At 43.5% G+C, this 23,256-nt stretch overlaps 1 non-coding gene across 1 annotated transcript; it reads left to right on the forward strand.

Moving 5' to 3' along the window:
- Positions 1-13,865: 13,865 nt before the first annotated feature.
- On the forward strand, positions 13,866-13,947 carry TRNAS-AGA (transfer RNA serine (anticodon AGA)). The gene has a single exon. It is a non-coding gene; the product is annotated as a tRNA-Ser (tRNA).
- The last annotated feature ends 9,309 nt before the right edge of the window (positions 13,948-23,256 follow it).

Raw genomic sequence — 23,256 nt, forward strand, 5'->3', positions numbered from 1 at the left:
AGGAGTCTTGTAACGGGCACATACCTCGCAAGAGAGATCATAGTCCTTGGTATCCTTCAGGCAAGTTGGCCACCAGAAGAATCAGCTCAGGAACTCTTGTGTCTTCTGTACCCCCCTGTGACCAGCCAACTTGGAGTCATGTACCAACTTGAGGATCTGCAGACAGATGACCTTCGGGACGTAGATACGTCGATCTCTGAACCACAAGCCACCCTTAAAGACAAGATTAATATCTACAGGTGGGTTGGCCAGTAATACATCACCTTCATAGGCCTCCCTGCACTCCTTCCACAAGTCCTGATCGTGGATAACTCCGATGAAATTGGCATCAGATAGAATGGTCTTGGATGGGTCTCCAGGTACGGAATCCGCAGCATTGATTTGGGATAAAGCATCAGCCTTCCCATTACGAGAACCTGGACGGTACGAGATAACAAAGTTAAATTGATTTAAAAATAAGTTCCAATGAGCCTGACGAGGAGAAAGACATCTAGCGGATCTAAGGAACTCTAGATTGCGATGGTCAGTTAGCACTATGATCTGTTGTGCAGCTCCTTGCAGATGATGCCTCCATTCTTTGAAAGCCGCAATAATAGCCAGCAATTCCTTGTCTCCCATGTTGTAATTCTTCTCTGCTGAGGTTAGTCTACGGGAAAAGAAAGCACAAGGATGTAGCAGACCTTTCTCTCCAGTTCTTTGGGAGAGAATAGCCCCCAAAGTATTATCAGAAGCGTCCACCTCCACAATGAAAGCAAGTGTTGCATCTGGGTGTATCAACAGCGGTGCTGATGTGAAACAGATCTTCAGCTGATCAAAAGCTTCTTGAGCCTGTGATGACCACTTAAAGGGCTTTTCCTTCTTTGCCAAGGAAGCAATGGGACGGACAATATCAGAAAAATTTCGAATGAAACGTCTGTAGAAATTTGCAAAACCAATAAAACGTTGGACTTCCTTAACGTTCTTGGGTACCGGCCAGTCAAGGATAGCCTGAATCTTACCAGATTCCTTGTTCAGCCCCTGGTGAGAGATGATATAACCTAAGAACAGTATCTCAGAACGATGGAACTCGCATTTCTCCGGCTTAATATACAGATGGTTCTCTTTCAGACATCTTAAAACAGTTTTGACATGTTCTTCATGTTCCTGTAGAGAGTCAGAAAAGATTAGTATATCGTCCAAATAGATCACTACAAACTGGTCCAACAAATCTCTGAAAATGTCATTAGCAAGGTGTTGAAACGTTGCAGGGGCGTTACAAAGCCCGAAGGGCATCACAAGAGATTCAAAGTGTCCATACCGGCATCTGAATGCTGTCTTCCACTCATCCCCTGGACGAATATGCACCAAATTATAAGCCCCATGAAGATCCTTTTTACAGAACACCTTAGCATAGCGGACTCTCTCCAGTAATTCGGGAATCAGAGGCAACGGGTAACGGTTTTGTACGATTACCTTATTGAGTTCTCGATAATCAACACAGGGTCTCAGGGTCCCATCCTTCTTCTTTACAAAAAAGATAGGTGCCACTGCTGGTGAGGAAGAAGGACGTATGAAGCCTTTGGCCAGATTTTCATCAATATACTCTTTTAAGGCTTGAAGCTCAGGTGCCGCCAAAGGGTATACGTTACCAAAAGGAATGGCTGCCCTGGGAAGCAGCTCAATGGGACAGTCATAATGCCTGTGAGGAGGAAGCTGATCTGCATTCTTCTTGTCACAGATGTAAGAGAACTCTTTATAAGCTGGATGTAAAGAAAATACCTGTACATGTGTTTCCGTAGTCGTGGACTCAGGGACAGCTTCTGTTAACGCTGAGTTGCTCCCTTTTGGGAGCATAATCTCCTTGGTCTCCCAGTTGATAATTGGGTTCTGAGAACGCAACCAAGGAATGCCTAAAATCACAGGAAAATGAGGAGAAGAAATTAGCAAGAAAGAAAGTTGCTCCTGATGATTAGACTCCAAGAAAATTTCAAGGGGTACGGTCTCCTGATCCACAGGCCCAGAGATTAAAGGTGACCCATCCACTGTTTCCATGATAATTGGAGAGGCTCTTTGCTGAATTTTAATACCATGTTCCTTGGCAAATGCGATATCCATGAAATTGCCACCTGCACCAGAGTCAATCATAGCTGAACTGGAAATCCACTGTCCTGAACACAGGATCTTAATAGGGAGAGAACAGTGAGAGTTCTTTTCCTTCAGCTCCTTGGGGGGTGAAGTCAAAGAAAGTCAATGGAATACAGCGTTTAAAGGCAGGCTACATTCAGAGATGTCAGATTCATCATTACAGTTGTCATACTCCCCTACTGCTGCTAGCACCTTGTTAGGCTGTCAAGGACACTTAGGACAATTGATCAAGAAGTGGTCAGACTGGCCGCATTAGAAACATAGACTTTCACGAAGGCGATGCTCCCGAGAAAGGTAATGAGGCAAGGTGCACCGCCACAATACAGATGATTCTATAAATGATATCTAGTATCATACGGGGTGCAAGCGAGTGATAAAACAACTATGTTAAATGAACAAGGAAACCAGTATCACTCCAATTATGCACACCACGTAGTCACAATAAAGCATAATGTTTAGAAAAAACACAGGATTTTATTGAAACACACTAATAAAACATATTTAAAAACAGACAAAAGACCCCGTCCATGCCAGAAATAAGGTAAACAGTAAATACAATGATATGTACATACAAAGTATTATACCCCTGCCTGCATATAAAGGACTAAGTGGAAATCATAAATGGTAATTATGGAGAAACACCAAGCTAACCAGCATGGGGCAAGTAGCCACCTGAACGGTACCCAATGCATATATGGCTCATGGGACGCTAGTATAAATGCAATATAGATTAACCCAAGGGTGAAATCCCAACTCACAGGAGGTGGACGGAGGGCAAAAAGCCCAAAAGTCACACCACCAACAAACATCCAGAATATACTAGAGCAGGGGTTACCGCAGAGCGAGGTCAACTCCAATATGAAGTCCGTGGAGAGGCAGGCAGGCAGGCACAAACAGGCAGGAGAGGGGCCAATGCAGCCCAGCTCATTGATCTCACGCCTCTGAACTGAATCAATTTGCATGGGCACCTCCTCCACCTCCCGAGAGGTTTTACCTGCAGTCTCTTTGGAAGGAAGGGAAAAGTTAGAAACACGGTTATATGCCGCAAATTTCTCCTGCCTACGCTCAGTAAGGCGAATGTGAATGCGCACACAATGCTGTATAAATGTCTCTAGTTCTTGTGGTGACTCTGAACGAGCTAGTTCATCTTTTATAATACTAGACAGACCTCTTTTAAAAACAGGCAATTGTGCATAACTGTCCCAATTGGTATCTACCGCCAATCTCCTGAATTCAGTGGCATACTCAATAACAGAATGTTTAGCCTGGCGTAAAGACAACAAAGCAGATACAGCGGTTGCACAGCGATTAGGGTCATCAAACATTAATGCCATAGCGGCCAAGAGATCATCCAAGTAATTTAACCGTGGGTCACGAGACTCAATCATCGGATTCGCCCAGGCGAGCGCTCGTGAGGTCAGTAGCATTATTACACACAATACTTTGGATCTATCAGTAGGAAAACAGTCAGCATGCACATCAAAATATAGCATACATTGATTCACAAAGCCACGAAATTTGTCGCGATCACCATTAAATCTGAATGGGGGCAACTTAGGTGGGCTAGCTGGTGGCGGTTGCCCAGAGGGTAAAGTCACTTGTGCAGCTATTTGTGTGCTTATGTCCTGAAAAGCCCATCCATACTGGGACTCTATGCCAGCAAGTTTGTTTTCCTGGCCTGCCATGCGGTTGCTCAAGTCCTGCAAAATCTGTCCAAACACTTGTTGATTGAGTTCAAAGCTTCCAAACTTCTTTTGCAGACCTTCCATATCTTTCTGCAGTGATCTAATTATGGAAAACTCCTGCTCTAATCTGCTTTCTGCAGTCATTGTTCCAGCAGTGTCCTTTTTTTTTTTTAGGCTAGAGTATCCTGTAATAATTATAGAGGGTAACTCAGGAGACTCTTTGCATCGAACAAGACAACTGCAGGACACAGTTTTATAAGTGGTAAAGTCTATATTATCACACGGTGATTCAAACAGGTACAGAGAGAAACTCAAGTCCACAACACTTGGTGCAAATAATAAACGCAGCTTAGCAGTCTATAGGAAACTTCAGAGAAAAATGTAATCAAGCAGAAAGTCTATGAAGCCCAATTATTCTTGAGGATACTTGACACGAATAAATCCTTGTCTTAGTCCAGACACAGATAGATATGCTTATAAGGCAGTTCAAATCATATCTTAGGTCAACCAGGGAGGCCTGGTTAATAGTCTCAGGTTATTGCAAAGCAGCAGCAGCTTACATGTCCAGCAAATGCAGATGGAAGTGAACACGAACAGCAGATGAAGGAGGATTACTGGAACTGGTGTATGCAGCAGTAACTCAGAGCAGAGTAGCAGGATCACCACACAAGTTCACAGGAGCAGGTGTATAGCCAGGAAGTAATCAGAGGTCAGGAGCTGGATGCAAGGCAGAATACTCTAGCACAGACTGAAGGCTGGGGTGGAGTTTTATAGCAGGAAGACACAGTGCACATGAGACCAAAGATGCCATCTTGGAAAAGGGCAGTAATGCACAAAAGGTAAAAAATGTTCAGAGTCCTGACACAATGTTAATCAATGGGAAATTCAAAAACACTCTGATAATGCTGAGAAACACGTGGATTTGCAGCATTTTTTTCTGCAGCACGTCAATTATGCAGATCTGAAGCATTTCTGCATCCTTTGACTTGCATTGAGTCAGGCACATCCGCAGCAAAACCGCAGATGTTAAAAAGATCAGCAGTTTTGCTGTGGATGTGGGTGCGAGAAACACGGCCCGGGAGGAGGGAACTGTGTGGGCAGAGTGTGGGCGGTGACTGTGTGCATGGGTCTGTGGGGCTGTGTGAGGGGTTCGGCGGGGCTGTGTGCGGTTTCGGCGGGGGTCGGTGGGGCTGTGTGCGGTGTCAGCGGGGGTCGGCTGGGCTGTGTGCGGGGTCAGTGGAGCTGTGTGTGGGGTTGGCGGGGCTGTGTGTGTTGTCGGCGGGGGTCGGTGGGGCTGTGTGCGGTGTCAGTGGGGGTCAGCGGGGTTGTGTGCGGGGTCAGCGGGGCTGTGTGTGGGGTCAGCGGGGCTGTGTGTGGTGTTGGTGGGGTCGGTGGGGCTATGAGTGAGGTTGGCAGGGGTCAGCGGGGCTGTGGGGGGGTCAGCAGGGCTGTGTGCAGGTTTGGCAGGGCTGTGTGCGGTGTCAGCGGGGCTGTGTGTGGGGGCCTATGGGGCTGCCTGGGGGTTTGTAGGCTGTCAGTGGGTCTGTGGGGCTGTGTGGGGTATGCCGGGGCTGTGCGGGGGTCTGCGGGGCTGTCTGAGGGTCTGCTGGGGCTGTGCGGTGGGTCTGCGGGGCTGTCTGGGGGTTTTCTGACTCTCCGGGGGTCTGCAGGCTGTCCATGGGTCTGCAGGGCTGTGCGGGGGGGGGGGTCTGGGGGCTGTCCGGGGGTCTGTGGGCTTTCCGTGGGTCTGTGGGGCTGTGCGGGGGTCTGCCGGGGCTGTGTCAGTGTGTGTATCTGTGTGTGCAGACATCGTCCGATGGGACTACAAGTCCCATCCGGCTTTGCCTGCTACAGTGACACTGATTGACACATTACCCAATGATGGGACAGTAGTAGTCCCATCATCCGGCTAATGTGTTGAATGTAAAAAAAAAAAACACATACAGTACATATATAGTTCATACTCACCATCTACACCTAATTCCCGAAGCCCTCGCTCACCTGAAAAAATTTTTAAATAATAAACAAACAATATACTTCCTGTGTCCGAAGTAATCCAATTAATACGATTGTCCTACGACAATCTCCCGTGGAGAGCTGTCACATCAGCTGATGCGACCGCTCTCCAGGGGCTCCGGGATGCAGTGACGGAAGGTATCCTTCTGCACTGTATCCCTCCACCACTGTGAGTACAGTAAAGTTCATACTGTCACTTGCGGCACGCAGCATTGCCATAAAGCGAGACAATGAACTAAAGTAACCTCTTCAGTGATGCACTGCAGGAGCCATTGTCTCCTGTCAGTGTGTCACTGGAGGCCTATAGAGCGGTGACATCACCCAATGTCACTGTTCTATAGGGGAGATCGTCGTGGGTCACTCATTATTAATTAAACAGTCGGACAGGGAGTATATGGTTGGTTTATTATTTTTTATTTTTTGTAGGCAATCTAGGGCGTCGCAGGAATTAGGCGTGGTTGTAAGTATGGTGAAATTAAGAATATTAAAATACTTTTTTCTGGCTGTGTCTTTTTTGAACTCTTTCATTACTATTTGATTAGTAATGGATAGGTGTCTTATTGACACCTCTCCATTACTAACCGGGCTTAATGTCACCCTTACAATACAAAGGTGACATTAACCCCTCATTACCCCATATCCCACCGCTACAGGAAAATGAGAAGAGAGAGGCTAAGTGCCAGAATTGGCACAACTTACAGATACACCATTTCTAGGGCAGCTGGGAGCTGGTATTTGTAGCCAGGGGGGCCAATATCTATGGCTCTCTCCTAGGCTATGAATATCAGCCCGCAGCCAGTAAAGGCTACCCGACAGCTGCGGGCTGATATTCATAGCCTGGGAAGATCCATGGATATTAAACCCCTTCCCGGGCTATAAACATTAGCCCCCAGTTACTGGCTTTCCCACTCTGGACTTGAAAATTGCACGGAAGCCAAAGCAATTTTGTTTCCCATTTTTTTAACCCCTTCACCCCCAAGGGTGGTTTGCACGTTAATGACCGGGCCAATTTTTACAATTCTGACCACTGTCCCTTTAGGAGGTTATAACTCTGGAACGCTTCAACGGATCTTGGCGATTCTGACATTGTTTTCTTGTGACATATTGTACTTCATGATAGTGGTAAAATTTCTTCGATATAACTTGCGTTTATTTGTGAAAAAAACGGAAATTTGGCGAAAATTTTGAAAATTTTGCAATTTTCCAACTTTGAATTTTTATGCCCTTAAATCACAGACATATGTCACGCAAAATACTTAATAAGTAACATTTCCCACATGTCTACTTTACATCAGCACAATTTTGGAACCAAAATTTTTTTTTGTTAGGGAGTTATAAGGGTTAAAAGTTGACCAGAAATTTCTCATTTTTACAACACCATTTTTTTTTAGGGACCACATCTCATTTGAAGTCATTTTGAGGGGTCTGTATGATAGAAAATACCCAAGTGTGACACCATTCTAAAAACTGCACCCCTCAAGGTGCTCAAAACCACACTCAAGAAGTTTATTAACCCTTCAGGTGTTTCACAGGAATTTTTGGAATGTTTAAATAAAAATGAACATTTAATTTTTTTTCACACAAAATTTATTTCAGCTCCAATTTGTTTTATTTTACCAAGGGTAACAGGAGAAAATAGACTGCAAAAGTTGTTGTACAATTTGTCCTGAGTACGCTGATACCCCATATGTGGGTGTAAACCATTGTTTAGGCGCATGGCAGAGCTTGGAAAGGAAGGAGCGCCATTTGACTTTTCAATGCAAAATTTACTGGAATTGAGATGGGACGCCATGTTGCGTTTGGAGAGCCCCTGATGTGCCTAAACATTGAAACCCCCTACAAGTGACACCATTTTGGAAAGTAGACCCCCTAAGGAACTTATCTAGATGTGTGGTGAGCACTTTGACCCACCAAGTGCTTCACAGAAGTTTATAATGCAGAGCCGTAAAAATAAAAAATCATATTTTTTCACAAAAATGATCTTTTCGCCCCCAATTTTTTATTTTCCCAAGGGTAAGAGAAGAAATTGGTCCCCAAAAAATGTTGTGCAATTTGTCCTGAGTACGCAGATACCCCATATGTTGGGGTAAACCACTGTTTGGGCGCATGGCAGAGCTTGGAAGGGAAGGAGCGCCATTTGACTTTTCAATGCAAAATTGACTGGAATTGAGATGGGACGCCATGTTGCGTTTGGAGAGCCCCTGATGTGCCTAAACATTGAAACCCCCTACAAGTGACACCATTTTGGAAAGTAGACCCCCTAAGGAACTTATCTAGATGTGTGGTGAGCACTTTGACCCACCAAGTGCTTCACAGAAGTTTATAATGCAGAGCCGTAAAAATAAAAAATCATATTTTTTCACAAAAATGATCTTTTCGCCCCCAATTTTTTATTTTCCCAAGGGTAAGAGAAGAAATTGGTCCCCAAAAAATGTTGTGCAATTTGTCCTGAGTACGCAGATACCCCATATGTTGGGGTAAACCACTGTTTGGGCGCATGGCAGAGCTTGGAAGGGAAGGAGCGCCATTTGACTTTTCAATGCAAAATTGACTGGAATTGAGATGGGACGCCATGTTGCGTTTGGAGAGCCCCTGATGTGCCTAAACATTGAAACCCCCCACAAATGACACCATTTTGGAAATTAGACCCCCTAAGGAACTTATCTAGATGTGTTTTGAGAGCTTTGCACCCCCAAGTGTTTCACTACAGATTATAACGCAGAGCCGTGAAAATAAAAATTCTTTTTTTTTTTCACAAAAATGATTTTTTAGCCCCCAGCTTTTGTATTTTTACAAGAGTAACAGAATAAACTGGACCCCAAAAGTTGTTGTCCAATTTGTCCTGAGTACGCTGATACCCCATATATGGAGGGTAACCACTGTTTGGGCGCATGACAGAGCTCGGAAGGGAAGGAGCGCCATTTGGAATGCAGACTTAAATGGATTGGTCTGCAGGCGTCACGTTGCATTTGCAGAGCCCCTGATGTACCCAAACAGTACAAACCCCCCACAAGTGACCCCATATTGGAAACTAGACCTCCCAAGGAACTTATCTAGATGTGTTGTGAGAACTTTGAACCCCCAAGTGTTTCACTACAGTTTGTAACGCAAAGCCGTGAAAATAAAAATTCTTTTTTTTTTCACAAAAATGATTTTTTAGCCCCCAGCTTTGTATTTTTACAAGGGTAACAGAATAAATTGGACCCTAAAAGTTGTTTTCCAATTTGTCCCGAGTACGCTGATACCCCCTATGTGGGGGGTAACCACTGTTTGGGCACATGACAGAGCTCGGAAGGGAAGGAGTGCCATTTGGAATGCAGACTTAAATGGATTGGTCTGCAGGCGTCACGTTGCATTTGCAGAGCCCCTGATGTACCCAAACAGTACAAACCCCCCACAAGTGACCCCATATTGGAAACTAGACCTCCCAAGGAACTTATCTAGATGTGTTGTGAGAACTTTGAACCCCCAAGTGTTTCACTACAGTTTGTAACGCAAAGCCGTGAAAATAAAAATTCTTTTTTTTTTTCACAAAAATGATTTTTTAGCCCCCAGCTTTGTATTTTTACAAGGGTAACAGAATAAATTGGACCCTACAAGTTGTTGTCCAATTTGTCCTGAGTACGCTGATACCCCCTATGTGGGGGGTAACCACTGTTTGGGCACATGACAGAGCTCGGAAGGGAAGGAGCGCCATTTGGAATGCAGCCTTAAATGGATTGGTCTGCAGGCGTCACGTTGCATTTGCAGAGCCCCTGATGTACCCAAACAGTACAAACCCCCCACAAGTGACCCCATATTGGAAACTAGACCTCCCAAGGAACTTATCTAGATGTGTTGTGAGAACTTTGAACCCCCAAGTGTTTCACTACAGTTTGTAACGCAAAGCCGTGAAAATAAAAATTCTTTTTTTTTTTCACAAAAATGATTTTTTAGCCCCCAGCTTTGTATTTTTACAAGGGTAACAGAATAAATTGGACCCTACAAGTTGTTGTCCAATTTGTCCTGAGTACGCTGATACCCCCTATGTGGGGGGTAACCACTGTTTGGGCACATGACAGAGCTCGGAAGGGAAGGAGCGCCATTTGGAATGCAGCCTTAAATGGATTGGTCTGCAGGCGTCACGTTGCATTTGCAGAGCCCCTGATGTACCCAAACAGTACAAACCCCCCACAAGTGACCCCATATTGGAAACTAGACCTCCCAAGGAACTTATCTAGATGTGTTGTGAGAACTTTGAACCCCCAAGTGTTTCACTACAGTTTACAACGCAGAGCCGTGAAAATAAAACATATTTTTTTCCCACAAAAATGATTTTTAGCCCCCCAAATTTTTATTTTCCCAAGGATAACAAGAGAACTTGGACCCCAGAAGTTGTTGTTCAATTTGTCCCGAGTACGCTGATAACCCATATGTTGGGGTAAACCCCTTTTTGGACGCACGGGAGAGCTCGGAAGGGAAGGAGCACTGTTTTACTTTTTCAACGCAGAATTGGCTGGAATTGAGATCGGACGCCATGTCGCGTTTGGAGAGCCCCTGATGTGCCTGAACAGTGGAAACTCCCCAATTCTACCTGAAACCCTAACCCAAACACACCCCTAACCCTAATCCCAACGGTAACCCTAACCCTACCCCTAACCTCACCTCTAACCGTTTAATGAACATTTTCTGACAGTCATAAGTGCCACGTATTTAAGTGCCACGTATTTAAGTGCCACATATTTAAGTGCCACGTATTTAAGTGCCACGTGTTTCAGTGCCACGTGTTTCAGTGCCACGTGTTTCAGTGCCACGATATTTCAGTGCCACGTATTTCAGTGCCACGTACTATAAATACTATAACTATGTGGTTATACGTGGCACTGAAATATCGTGGCACGTAAATACGTGGCACTTAAGTACGTGGCACGTAAATACGTGGCACGTAAATACGTGGCACGTAAATACGTGGCACGTAAATACGTGGCACGTAAATACGTGGCACGTAAGTACGTGGCACGTAAGTACGTGGCACGTAAGTACGTGGCACGTAAGTACGTGGCACGTAAGTACGTGGCACGTAAGTACGTGGCACTTATATACGTGGCACTTATATACGTGGCACTTATATACGTGGCACTTATATACGTGGCACTTATATACGTGGCACTTATATACGTGGCACTTATATACGTGGCACTTATATACGTGGCCACTGAAATATCGTGGCACTTATATACGTATATAAACGTATATTTTAGTGCCACGTATTTCAGGTTAGGGGTAGGGTTAGGGGTAGGGTTTTTTTTTTTTGTTTGTTTTCTTGTGTTTTTCTATAAAAACGCATGCGTCTAAAAACGCATGCGTTTTACCACGTTTACATGCGTTTTTTCACACATGCGTTTTTTTAAAAAACGCATGCAGATAAAAACGCAAGTGTGAAACCAGCCTAAAAGACGCTTTTTATAGCAAAAAAGTTTTTGCGTCTCCACATTTTGAGACCTATAATTTTTCCACATTTTGGTCCACAGAGTCATGTGAGGTCTTGTTTTTTGTGGGACGAGTTGACGTTTTTATTGGTAACATTTTCGGACACGTGACCATTTTTGATCACTTTTTATTCCGATTTTTGTGAGGCAGAATGACCAAAAACCAGCTATTCATGAATTTCTTTTGGGAGAGGCGTTTATACCGTTCCGCGTTTGGTAAAATTGATAAAGCAGTTTTATTCGTCGGGTCAGTACGATTACAGCGATATCTCATTTATATAATTTTTTTATGTTTTGGCGCTTTTATACGATAAAAACTATTTTATAGAAAAAATAATTATTTTGGTATCGCTTTATTCTCAGGACTATAACTTTTTTATTTTTTTGCTGATGATGCTGTATGGCGGCTTGTTTTTTGCGGGACAAGATGACGTTTTCAGCGGTACCATGGTTATTTATATCCGTCTTTTTGATCGCGTGTTATTCCACTTTTTGTTCGGCGGTATGGTAATAAAGCGTTGTTTTTTGCCTCGTTTTTTTTTTTTTTTTCTTACGGTGTTTACTGAAGGGGTTAACTAGTGGGGCAGTTTTATAGGCTGGGTCGTTACGGACGCGGCGATACTAAATATGTGTACTTTTATTGTTTTTTTAATTTTATTTAGATAAAGAAATGTATTTATGGGAATAATATTTTTTTTTATTTTTCATTATTTTGGAATATTTTTTTTTTTTTTTTTTACACATTTGGAAAAATTTTTTTTTAACTTTTTTACTTTGCCCCAGGGGGGGACAATACAGATCGGTGATCTGTCAGTTTGCATAGCACTCTGACAGATCACCGATCTGAGGAAAGTGCAGGCTGCTTCACAGTGCCTGCTCTGAGCAGGCGTCTGTGAAGCCACCTCCCTCCCTGCAGGACCCGGATCCGCGGCCATCTTGGATCCGGGTCTGGGAGCTGCAGGGAGGGAGGTAAGACCCTCGCAGCAACGCGATCACATCGCGTTGCTGCGGGGGGCTCAGGGAAGCCCGCAGGGAGCCCCCTCCCTGCGCGATGCTTCCCTGCACCGCCGGCACATCGCGATCATGTTTGATCGCGGTGTGCCGGGGGTTAAAGTGCCGGGGGCGGTCCGTGACCGCTCCTGGCACATAGTGCCGGATGTCAGCTGTGATAATCAGCTGACACCCGGCCGCGATCGGCGGCGCTCCCCCCGTGAGCGCCGCTGATCGCGTATGACGTACTATCCCGTCGGCGGTCATACGGGCCCACCCCACCTCGACGGGATAGTACGTCGGATGTCAGGAAGGGGTTAATTAAACAGATATTGCGTTTAATGCCAAGGTCACACTAGCGATAAACTCACACGAGTCTCGCACCTCAACTCTGGGTTCAATAGTGGTGTGCTGCTGCGGTCCCCTAGTAATTGTGACAGGATGGTTGAGTGAGAAGATGTGGGTGTATATTGTGGGCCAATTTCACCTTGCCCACGTCCTCGGCCTTGCCCTCTGCATGCACCATCACCATCACATCCACTTCCCTGTCCCCTGCTACTTTCCTTGCCCAGTTTAAATGGACTGCAATATTTTGCACGTTCACTACAAATGACTGACTTTGGAGCGAACTGTGATCCGTATGCTGGAAAACCACAGTTTAAAATATCAGGCCTGAATGTAACACCTTTTTTAAGCAAACTGGTGTAAATAACTAAACTAACACACAACAACAAAAAATTCAATGGAGCCCTGAAATGCCACAATAGATCCTCTTGCTCTATGCAATAAAGTATGCCACATACACTGCCTGCCTACCTATCACTGATGTCTATATACCCCATAATTAGTCCTTAGAAGGACTGTTGGTTTATTTGGATTTGTGGATTCAACAATGGTATACCCACAATAACTGATACCCCACCTATTCCATCCCTATCGCTTCAGTACCTCTCCCTACGCTGGAAATTTCAGAGCTACGTGTGATGAGCAAGGCAGCACCAGGTCTGATATAGAACTGATGAAGCTGTGCGGCCAGTCAATCACTGTAAGGCCACAACCAACATGGCTGCGGCATTACAGTGCATGGAGACAATCCCTGCATGTTGATTAGTGCTCTGAAGAGCGCCAAACATTCAGGGTAGGGACCCAAATTCCCGCTGAACATTCCCGGAAATGCTCGGGTGAGTACCGAGCATTACCGAGTATGCTCGCTCATCACTAATTGTTACCGAAGTTACTCCCCATTGCAGTAAGAGAGGACGATCACTGGAGAAATACAAGGTCTTACTTGCAGAGGTCTACAACAGCTGAGTAATGGCCCCGAGTGGTGACTGCACCGACATTGTACGGCCATTACTTACATAACATGACAAAAGACTGAAAAACTATCAGATCCCCAGGAGGACTCTAATCCCAGATGTCACCAGAGGGGGGTGCCAGCATGATCTCATGTAGAGGATCGATGTCTCTTTCTTTGTGCACATTATGTAGTTGGGTGATGACACTAATGTTGTCTCCTTCTCAGAATAGTGACCACTGTGTGCAGATAATAAGCCGGTGACCCCACAAAATGCAAACAGCTGTAGTCGTGGCCGAGTGGTTAAGGCGATGGACTAGAAATCCATTGGGGTCTCCCCGCGCAGGTTCAAATCCTGCCGACTACGTGAGCCTTTTTTTTTTCTTGAAAAATTAAGTGAACAAAATTTTGATAGGCCGTTAAACATACATGACTGTGGTCGGTGGATGGACAACACCTGTCCTTTCTACATGACAGATGGATCTGTTGTGAAAATCAATTTCTGTGTGATTATATGAGAAGTAATCCACCTCTTTAGTGCCATCTATAGGTTCATATCCGGTAAATCAACTAAAGAGTTGGAAAGTAATTTACAAGGTCCGAGCTTTCAGGGGCCACTAACAGGATATCTCAAAAATGCAGTCAATTTTATTTCTTTTTCCTCCAAAGTTGTAACCAAGATTGCCTGGTGAAAACCTAATGTCATCCAGCAGAAGAAATTGAAAAATAAATATTCAAACCTCACAGAACATTGTCTGAGTGATCATAATGCACAGGAATCCTAATAATTCTGGAAACATTTTAATGTAGAGGAAATTCATAATATTCCGATGTGTCGTTCCTTGAACCAGAGGATCTATAGTCACCATCAGTCCTTAGCGACTCATGTGCATGGAGCTGTAATTGCCGTTATTTTGTCTTCAGGTGCTAGCAGATTGTGTAGCTGTCTCTGTGGCGCAATCGGTTAGCGCATTCGGCTGTTAACCGAAAGGTTGGTGATTCGAGTCCACTCAGAGACGTCGCACCCTTTTGCAGTCCACCCAGAGACGTTGCACGGTTGAAGAAGTTTTTGCATTGGTGCTGAGCATCTCTCTCAAGTAAAAGCCATTTTGCTGACGATGTTTTGAATTCACGAGGCAAACTGGAGAAAAACTTTCTGGATGAGATAAGATAAACAAAACTTCCTTCGAGCCAGAATTGAACCAGCGACCTAAGGATTGCTAATTTAGAGATAGAGTCCTCCGCTCTACCAGCTGAGCTATCGAAGGATTGTTTTGGCCACTGTCGAAAGCCTCCTAGGTTTGGCCGTGGGTGCCATGAGCAGGTGGTAAAAATGATTCATTCAACTCTGTGAAAAAGGAATCCAATGGTAGTATTGGAGAATGCGGGCATCGATCACGCTACCTGTCGCATGCTAAGCGAGCGCTCTACCACTTAAGCTAATCCCCCAAACCTGTAAAACCTGTCGTCAGTTTCACATCACACCAGGGCACAATTTTCATATACAGTCACATATGACGTGTGCTTTTTTTTAAAGTGTGGATTCCATTTTCCCATACTTGAAAAACATTTAGGGTATGTGTCCACGTTCAGGATTGCATCAGGATTTGGTCAGGATTTTACATCAGTATTTGTAAGCCAAAACCAGGAGTGGGTGATAAATACAGAAGTGGAGCATATGTTTCTATTATACTTTTCCTCTAATTGTTCCACTCCTGGTTTTGGCTTACAAATACTGATGTAAAATCCTGACCAAATCCTGATGCAATCCTGAACGTGGACACATACCCTTAAGGAGTCTACAACTTGATTGGTGACCTACAAATACAGTCGAGCAACTTTCTAGCAAACCCTTTCTATGTACATGGAGAATCAAACTGGGGACAGTGAAAAAACTTGCATAGTTTGTAGAAAAAAGTTGTGATATAGCACAATCCCAAGGAAAACCACTGACCTTTTATGGTTTGTTTGTTTATGGAAAATGCTGAGAGGTCGTAAAGGCCTTCTGGTCCTTTGGCACGAGTTGAACTGGGATTCAGGGTTTTAACCAGTATTTTTGAGCCAAAAGGGTTTGCTGTTGACAGAAGCATTTAGATGAAATGTAATAATGTAGAGTATAAAACACAACCGTTTAGCAGAGGATGGTTTCGATCCATCGACCTCTGGGTTATGGGCCCAGCACGCTTCCGCTGCGCCACTCTGCTTGTAGTGTTGGATGCTCAGAGTCGAAGTCTAATTACTGTCTGCCTTCTGGTCTGTGTCGTGTAATTTATCAGCCATCACTTATTTGTAGGCAACCAGAGTAGATTTATGACAAATAATGTTAATGTTTATTTCTATGTCGTCAACATAGTCCACACCATTTAACAAATAAGTGGGGAAAAATGCAGACAATAAAGACGTTACTGAGTAATAGAGAATTGTAGGCTCTGGGGCTCTCCAAACCCGACATGGTGGACGCTAATGAATCCAGCTAAATTTGCATTCAAAGAGTCAAATGGCGCTCCTTCCCTAACAAGCCCTGCCGTGCGCCCAGACAAGTTTTCCACCACATATGATAATTTCAGAACAAATTTTATGGTGCAATTTTTCCTGTTACCCTTATAAACATAATAAAATATGGGGCTAATGCAACATTTTTGTGGGAAATATGATTTTTTGCTTACTCGGCTCATCTTTAAAAAATTCAGTGTAGCACCTGTGAGTTCAAGGTGCTCCCCACACATCTAGATCAATTCCTTAAGGGGTCTAGTTTCCAAAATGGGGTCATTTGTGGAGGGTTTCCACAGTTTAGGCACATCAGGGGCTCTTTAACCCCTTCACCCCCAAGGGTGGTTTGCACGTTAATGACCGGGCCAATTTTTACAATTCTGACCACTGTCCCTTTATGAGGCTATAACTCTGGAACGCTTTGACGGATCTTGGCGATTCTGACATTGTTTTCTCGTGACATATTGTACTTCATGTTAGTGGTAAAATTTCTTTGATATAACTTGAGTTTATTTGTGAAAAAAATGGAAATTTGGCGAAAATTTTGAAAATTTTGCAATTTTCCAACTTTGAATTTTTATGCCCTTAAATCACAGACATATGTCACGCAAAATACTTAATAAGTAACATTTCCCACATGTCTACTTTACATCAGTACAATTTTGGAACCAAAATTTTTTTTTGTGACGGAGTTATAAGGGTTAAAAGTTGACCAGCAATTTCTCATTTTTACAACACCATTTTTTTTTAGGGACCACATCTCATTTGAAGTCATTTTGAGGGGTCTATATGATAGAAAATACTCAAGTGTGACACCATTCTAAAAACTGCACCCCTCAAGGTGCTCAAAACCACATTCAAGAAGTTTATTAACCCTTCAGGTGTTTCACAGGAATTTTTGGAATGTTTAAATAAAAATGAACATTTAACTTTTTTTCACACAAAATTTATTTCAGCTCCAATTTGTTTTATTTTACCAAGGGTAACAGGAGAAAATGGACCCCCAAAGTTGTTGTACAATTTGTCCTGAGTACGCTGATACCCCATATGTGGGGGTAAACCACTGTTTGGGCGTATGGCAGAGCTCGGAAGGAAAGGAGCGCCATTTGACTTTTCAATGCAAAATTGACTGGAATTGAGATGGGACGCCATGTTGCGTTTGGAGAGCCCCTGATGTGCCTAAACACTGAAACCCCCTACAAGTGACACCATTTTGGAAAGTAGACCCCCTAAGGAACTTATCTTGATGTGTGGTGAGCACTTTGACCCACCAAGTGCTTCACAGAAGTTTATAATGCAGAGCCGTAAAAATAAAAAATGATATTTTTTCACAAAAATGATCTTTTCGCCCCCAATTTTTTATTTTCCCAAGGGTAAGAGAAGAAATTGGACCCCAAAAAATGTTGTGCAATTTGTCCTGAGTACGCTGATACCCCATATGTGGGTGTAAACCATTGTTTGGGCGCATGGCAGAGCTTGGAAGTGAAGGAGCGCCATTTGACTTTTCAATGCAAAATTGACTGGAATTGAGATGGGACGCCATGTTGCGTTTGGAGAGCTCCTGATGTGCCTAAACATTGAAACTCCCTACAAGTGACACCATTTTGGAAAGTAGACCCCCTAAGGAACTTATCTAGATGTGTGGTGAGCACTTTGACCCACCAAGTGCTTCACAGAAGTTTATAATGCAGAGCCGTAAAAATAAAAAATCATATTTTTTCACAAAAATGATCTTTTCGCCCTCAATTTTTTATTTTCCCAAGGGTAAGAGAAGAAATTGGACCCCAAAAAATGTTGTGCAATTTGTCCTGAGTACGCTGATACCCCATATGTGGGTGTAAACCATTGTTTGGGCGCATGGCAGAGCTTGGAAGGGAAGGAGCGCCATTTGACTTTTCAATGCAAAATTGACTGGAATTGAGATGGGACGCCATGTTGCGTTTGGAGAGCCCCTGATGTGCCTAAACATTGAAACTCCCTACAAGTGACACCATTTTGGAAAGTAGACCCCCTAAGGAACTTATCTAGATGTGTGGTGAGCACTTTGACCCACCAAGTGCTTCACAGAAGTTTATAATGCAGAGCCGTAAAAATAAAAAATCATATTTTTTCATAAAAATGATCTTTTTGCCCCCAATTTTTTATTTTCCCAAGGGTAAGAGAAGAAATTGGACCCCAAAAAATGTTGTGCAATTTGTCCTGAGTACGCTGATACCCCATATGTGGGTGTAAACCATTGTTTGGGCGCATGGCAGAGCTTGGAAGTGAAGGAGCGCCATTTGACTTTTCAATGCAAAATTGACTGGAATTGAGATGGGACGCCATGTTGCGTTTGGAGAGCTCCTGATGTGCCTAAACATTGAAACTCCCTACAAGTGACACCATTTTGGAAAGTAGACCCCCTAAGGAACTTATCTAGATGTGTGGTGAGCACTTTGACCCACCAAGTGCTTCACAGAAGTTTATAATGCAGAGCCGTAAAAATAAAAAATCATATTTTTTCACAAAAATGATCTTTTCGCCCCCAATTTTTTATTTTCCCAAGGGTAAGAGAAGAAATTGGACCCCAAACAATGTTGTGCAATTTGTCCTGAGTACGCTGATACCCCATATGTGGGTGTAAACCATTGTTTGGGCGCATGGCAGAGCTTGGAAGGGAAGGAGCGCCATTTGACTTTTCAATGCAAAATTGACTGGAATTGAGATGGGACGCCATGTTGCGTTTGGAGAGCCCCTGATGTGCCTAAACATTGAAACTCCCTACAAGTGACACCATTTTGGAAAGTAGACCCCCTAAGGAACTTATCTAGATGTGTGGTGAGCACTTTGACCCACCAAGTGCTTCACAGAAGTTTATAATGCAGAGCCGTAAAAATAAAAAATCATATTTTTTCATAAAAATGATCTTTTTGCCCCCAATTTTTTATTTTCCCAAGGGTAAGAGAAGAAATTGGACCCCAAAAAATGTTGTGCAATTTGTCCTGAGTACGCTGATACCCCATATGTGGGTGTAAACCATTGTTTGGGCGCATGGCAGAGCTTGGAAGTGAAGGAGCGCCATTTGACTTTTCAATGCAAAATTGACTGGAATTGAGATGGGACGCCATGTTGCGTTTGGAGAGCTCCTGATGTGCCTAAACATTGAAACTCCCTACAAGTGACACCATTTTGGAAAGTAGACCCCCTAAGGAACTTATCTAGATGTGTGGTGAGCACTTTGACCCACCAAGTGCTTCACAGAAGTTTATAATGCAGAGCCGTAAAAATAAAAAATCATATTTTTTCACAAAAATGATCTTTTCGCCCCCAATTTTTTATTTTCCCAAGGGTAAGAGAAGAAATTGGACCCCAAACAATGTTGTGCAATTTGTCCTGAGTACGCTGATACCCCATATGTGGGTGTAAACCATTGTTTGGGCGCATGGCAGAGCTTGGAAGGGAAGGAGCGCCATTTGACTTTTCAATGCAAAATTGACTGGAATTGAGATGGGACGCCATGTTGCGTTTGGAGAGCCCCTGATGTGCCTAAACATTGAAACTCCCTACAAGTGACACCATTTTGGAAAGTAGACCCCCTAAGGAACTTATCTAGATGTGTGGTGAGCACTTTGACCCACCAAGTGCTTCACAGAAGTTTATAATGCAGAGCCGTAAAAATAAAAAATCATATTTTTTCATAAAAATGATCTTTTTGCCCCCAATTTTTTATTTTCCCAAGGGTAAGAGAAGAAATTGGACCCCAAAAAATGTTGTGCAATTTGTCCTGAGTACGCTGATACCCCATATGTGGGTGTAAACCATTGTTTGGGCGCATGGCAGAGCTTGGAAGGGAAGGAGCGCCATTTGACTTTTCAATGCAAAATTGACTGGAATTGAGATGGGACGCCATGTTGCGTTTGGAGAGCCCCTGATGTGCCTAAACATTGAAACTCCCTACAAGTGACACCATTTTGGAAAGTAGACCCCCTAAGGAACTTATCTAGATGTGTTTTGAGAGCTTTGAACCCCCAAGTGTTTCACTACAGATTATAACGCAGAGCCGTGAAAATAATTTTTTTTTTTTTTCTCAAAAATGATTTTTTAGCCCCCAGCTTTGTATTTTTACAAGGGTAACAGAATAAATTGGACCCCAAAATTTGTTGTCCAATTTGTCCTGAGTACGCTGATACCCCATATGTGGGGGGGAACCACTGTTTGGGCGCATGACAGAGCTCGGAAGGGAAGGAGCGCCATTTGGAATGCAGACTTAAATGGATTGGTCAGCAGCCGTCACGTTGCATTTGCAGAGCCCCTGATGTACCCAAACAGTACAAACCCCCCACAAGTGACCCCATATTGGAAACTAGACCTCCCAAGGAACTTATCTAGATGTGTTTTGAGAACTTTGAACCCCCAAGTGTTTCACTAAAGTTTATAGCGCAAATCCGTGAAAATAAAAATTCTTTTTTTTTTTCACAAAAATGATTTTTTAGCCCCCAGTTTTGTATTTTCACAAGGGTAACAGGATAAATTGGACCCCCAAAGTTGTTGTCCAATTTGTCCTGAGTACGCTGATACCCCATATGTGGGGGGGAACCACTGTTTGGGTGCATGACAGAGCTCGGAAGGGAAGGAGCGCCATTTGGAATGCAGCCTTAAATGGATTGGTCTGCAGTCGTCACGTTGCATTTGCAGAGCCCCTGATGTACCCAAACAGTACAAACCCCCCACAAGTGACCCCATATTGGAAACTAGACCTCCCAAGGAACTTATCTAGATGTGTTGTGAGAACTTTGAACCCCCAAGTGTTTCACTACAGTTTATAACGCAGAGCCGTGAAAATAAAACATCTTTTTTTTCCCACAAAAATGATTTTTAGCCCCCCAAATTTTTATTTTCCTAAGGATAACAAGAGAGCTTGGACCCCAGAAGTTGTTGTTCAATTTGTCCCGAGTACGCTGATAACACATATGTTGGGGTAAACCCCTTTTTGGGCGCACGGGAGAGCTCGGAAGGGAAGGAGCACTGTTTTACTTTTTCAATGCAGAATTGGCTGGAATTGAGATTGGACGCCATGTCGCGCTTGGAGAGCCCCTGATGTGCCTGGACAGTGGAAACTCCCCAATTCTACCTGAAACCCTAACCCAAACACACCCCTAACCCTAATCCCAACGGTAACCCTAACCACACCCCTAGCCCTGACACACCCATAATTCTAATCCCAACCCTAATCCAAACGTAAATGTAATCCAAACCCTAACCCTAACTTTAGCCCCAACCCTAACTTTAGCCCCAACCCTAACTTTAGCCCCAACCCTAACTTTACCTCCAACCCTAGCCCTAACCCTACCCCTAACCCTAACCCTAAACGTGACTGAAATACGTGGCACTGAAATACGTGGCACTGAAATACGTGGCACTGAAATACGTGGCACTGAAATACGTGGCACTTAAATATGTGATACGTGGCACTTAAATACGTGGCACTGAAACACGTGGCACTGAAATACGTGATACGTGGCACTGAAATACGTGGCACTGAAATACGTGGCACTGAAATACGTGGCACTGAAATACGTGGCACTTAAATATGTGATACGTGGCACTTAAATACGTGGCACTGAAACACGTGGCACTGAAATACGTGATACGTGGCACTGAAATACGTGGCACTGAAATACGTGGCACTGAAATACGTGGCACTTAAATACGTGGCACTTAAATATGTGATACGTGGCACTTAAATACGTGGCACTGAAATACATGGCACTGAAATACGTGGCACTGAAATACGTGGCACTGAAATACGTGGCACTTAAATACGTGGCACTTAAATACGTGGCACTGAAATATGTGATACGTGGCACTTAAATACGTGGCACTGAAACACGTGGCACTGAAATACGTGATACGTGGCACTGAAATACGTGGCACTGAAATACGTGGCACTGAAATACGTGCAACTGAAATACGTGGTACTAAAATATGTGGCACTGAAATACGTGATACGTGGCACTGAAATACGTGATACGTGGCACTGAAATACGTGGCACTGAAACACGTGGCACTGAAACACGTGGCACTGAAATACGTGGCACTGAAATACGTGGCACTGAAATACGTGGCACTGAAATACGTGGCACTATGACTGTCAGAAAATGTTCATTAAACGGTTAGGGGTGAGGTTAGGGGTAGAGTTAGGGTTAGGGTTTGGATCTCTTTATCACCTTGATGGTGGTGTGTGGCTTTTCAGTGTGTTTTCTGTTTTTTTTTCGAAAAAATGCATGCGTTTTTAACGCAAACAAACGCATGTGCTTAAAAACGCAAGAAAATACTGCAGGTTGTATTTCTGAAAATGAACGCATGCAGAAAAAAAACGCATGCGTTTGAAAACGCGACCAAACGCGTACAAAAAAACCGCATGCGTTTTCAATGTTAAATATAGGGAAAAAACGCATGCTTTTTTTGTGCAAAAAACGCTGCAGACAAAAACGCAAGTGTGAAACCAGCGACGCTTTTTATAGCAAAAAAGTTTTTGCGTCTCCACATTTTGAGAGCTATCATTTTTCCACATTTTGCTCCAGAGTCATGTGAGGTCTTGTTTTTTGCGGGACGAGTTGACGTTTTTATTGGTAACATTTTCGGACACGTGACCGTTTTTGATCGCTTTTTATTCCGATTTTTGTGAGGCAGAATGACCAAAAACCAGCTATTCATGAATTTCTTTTGGGAGAGGCGTTTATACCGTTCCGCGTTTGGTAAAATTGATAAAGCAGTTTTATTCTTCGGGTCAGTACGATTACAGCGATATCTCATTTATATCATTTTTTTATGTTTTGGCGCTTTTATACGATAAAAACTATTTTATAGAAAAAATAATTATTTTGGTATCGCTTTTTTCTCAGGACTATAACTTTTTTATTTTTTTGCTGATGATGCTGTATGGCGGCTTGTTTTTTGCGGGACAAGATGACGTTTTCAGCGGTACCATGGATATTTATATCAGTCTTTTTGATCGCGTGTTATTCCACTTTTTGTTCGGCGGTATGGTAATAAAGCGTTGTTTTTTGCCTCGTTTTTTTTTTTTTTTTTCTTACGGTGTTTACTGAAGGGGTTAACTAGTGGGGCAGTTTTATAGGTGGGGTCGTTACGGACGCGGCGATACTAAATATGTGTACTTTTATTGTTTTTTTTTTTTATTTAGATA

The sequence above is a fragment of the Ranitomeya variabilis genome, chromosome 2 (assembly GCF_051348905.1).
Source record: "Ranitomeya variabilis isolate aRanVar5 chromosome 2, aRanVar5.hap1, whole genome shotgun sequence".
NCBI lineage: Eukaryota > Metazoa > Chordata > Amphibia > Anura > Dendrobatidae > Ranitomeya > Ranitomeya variabilis.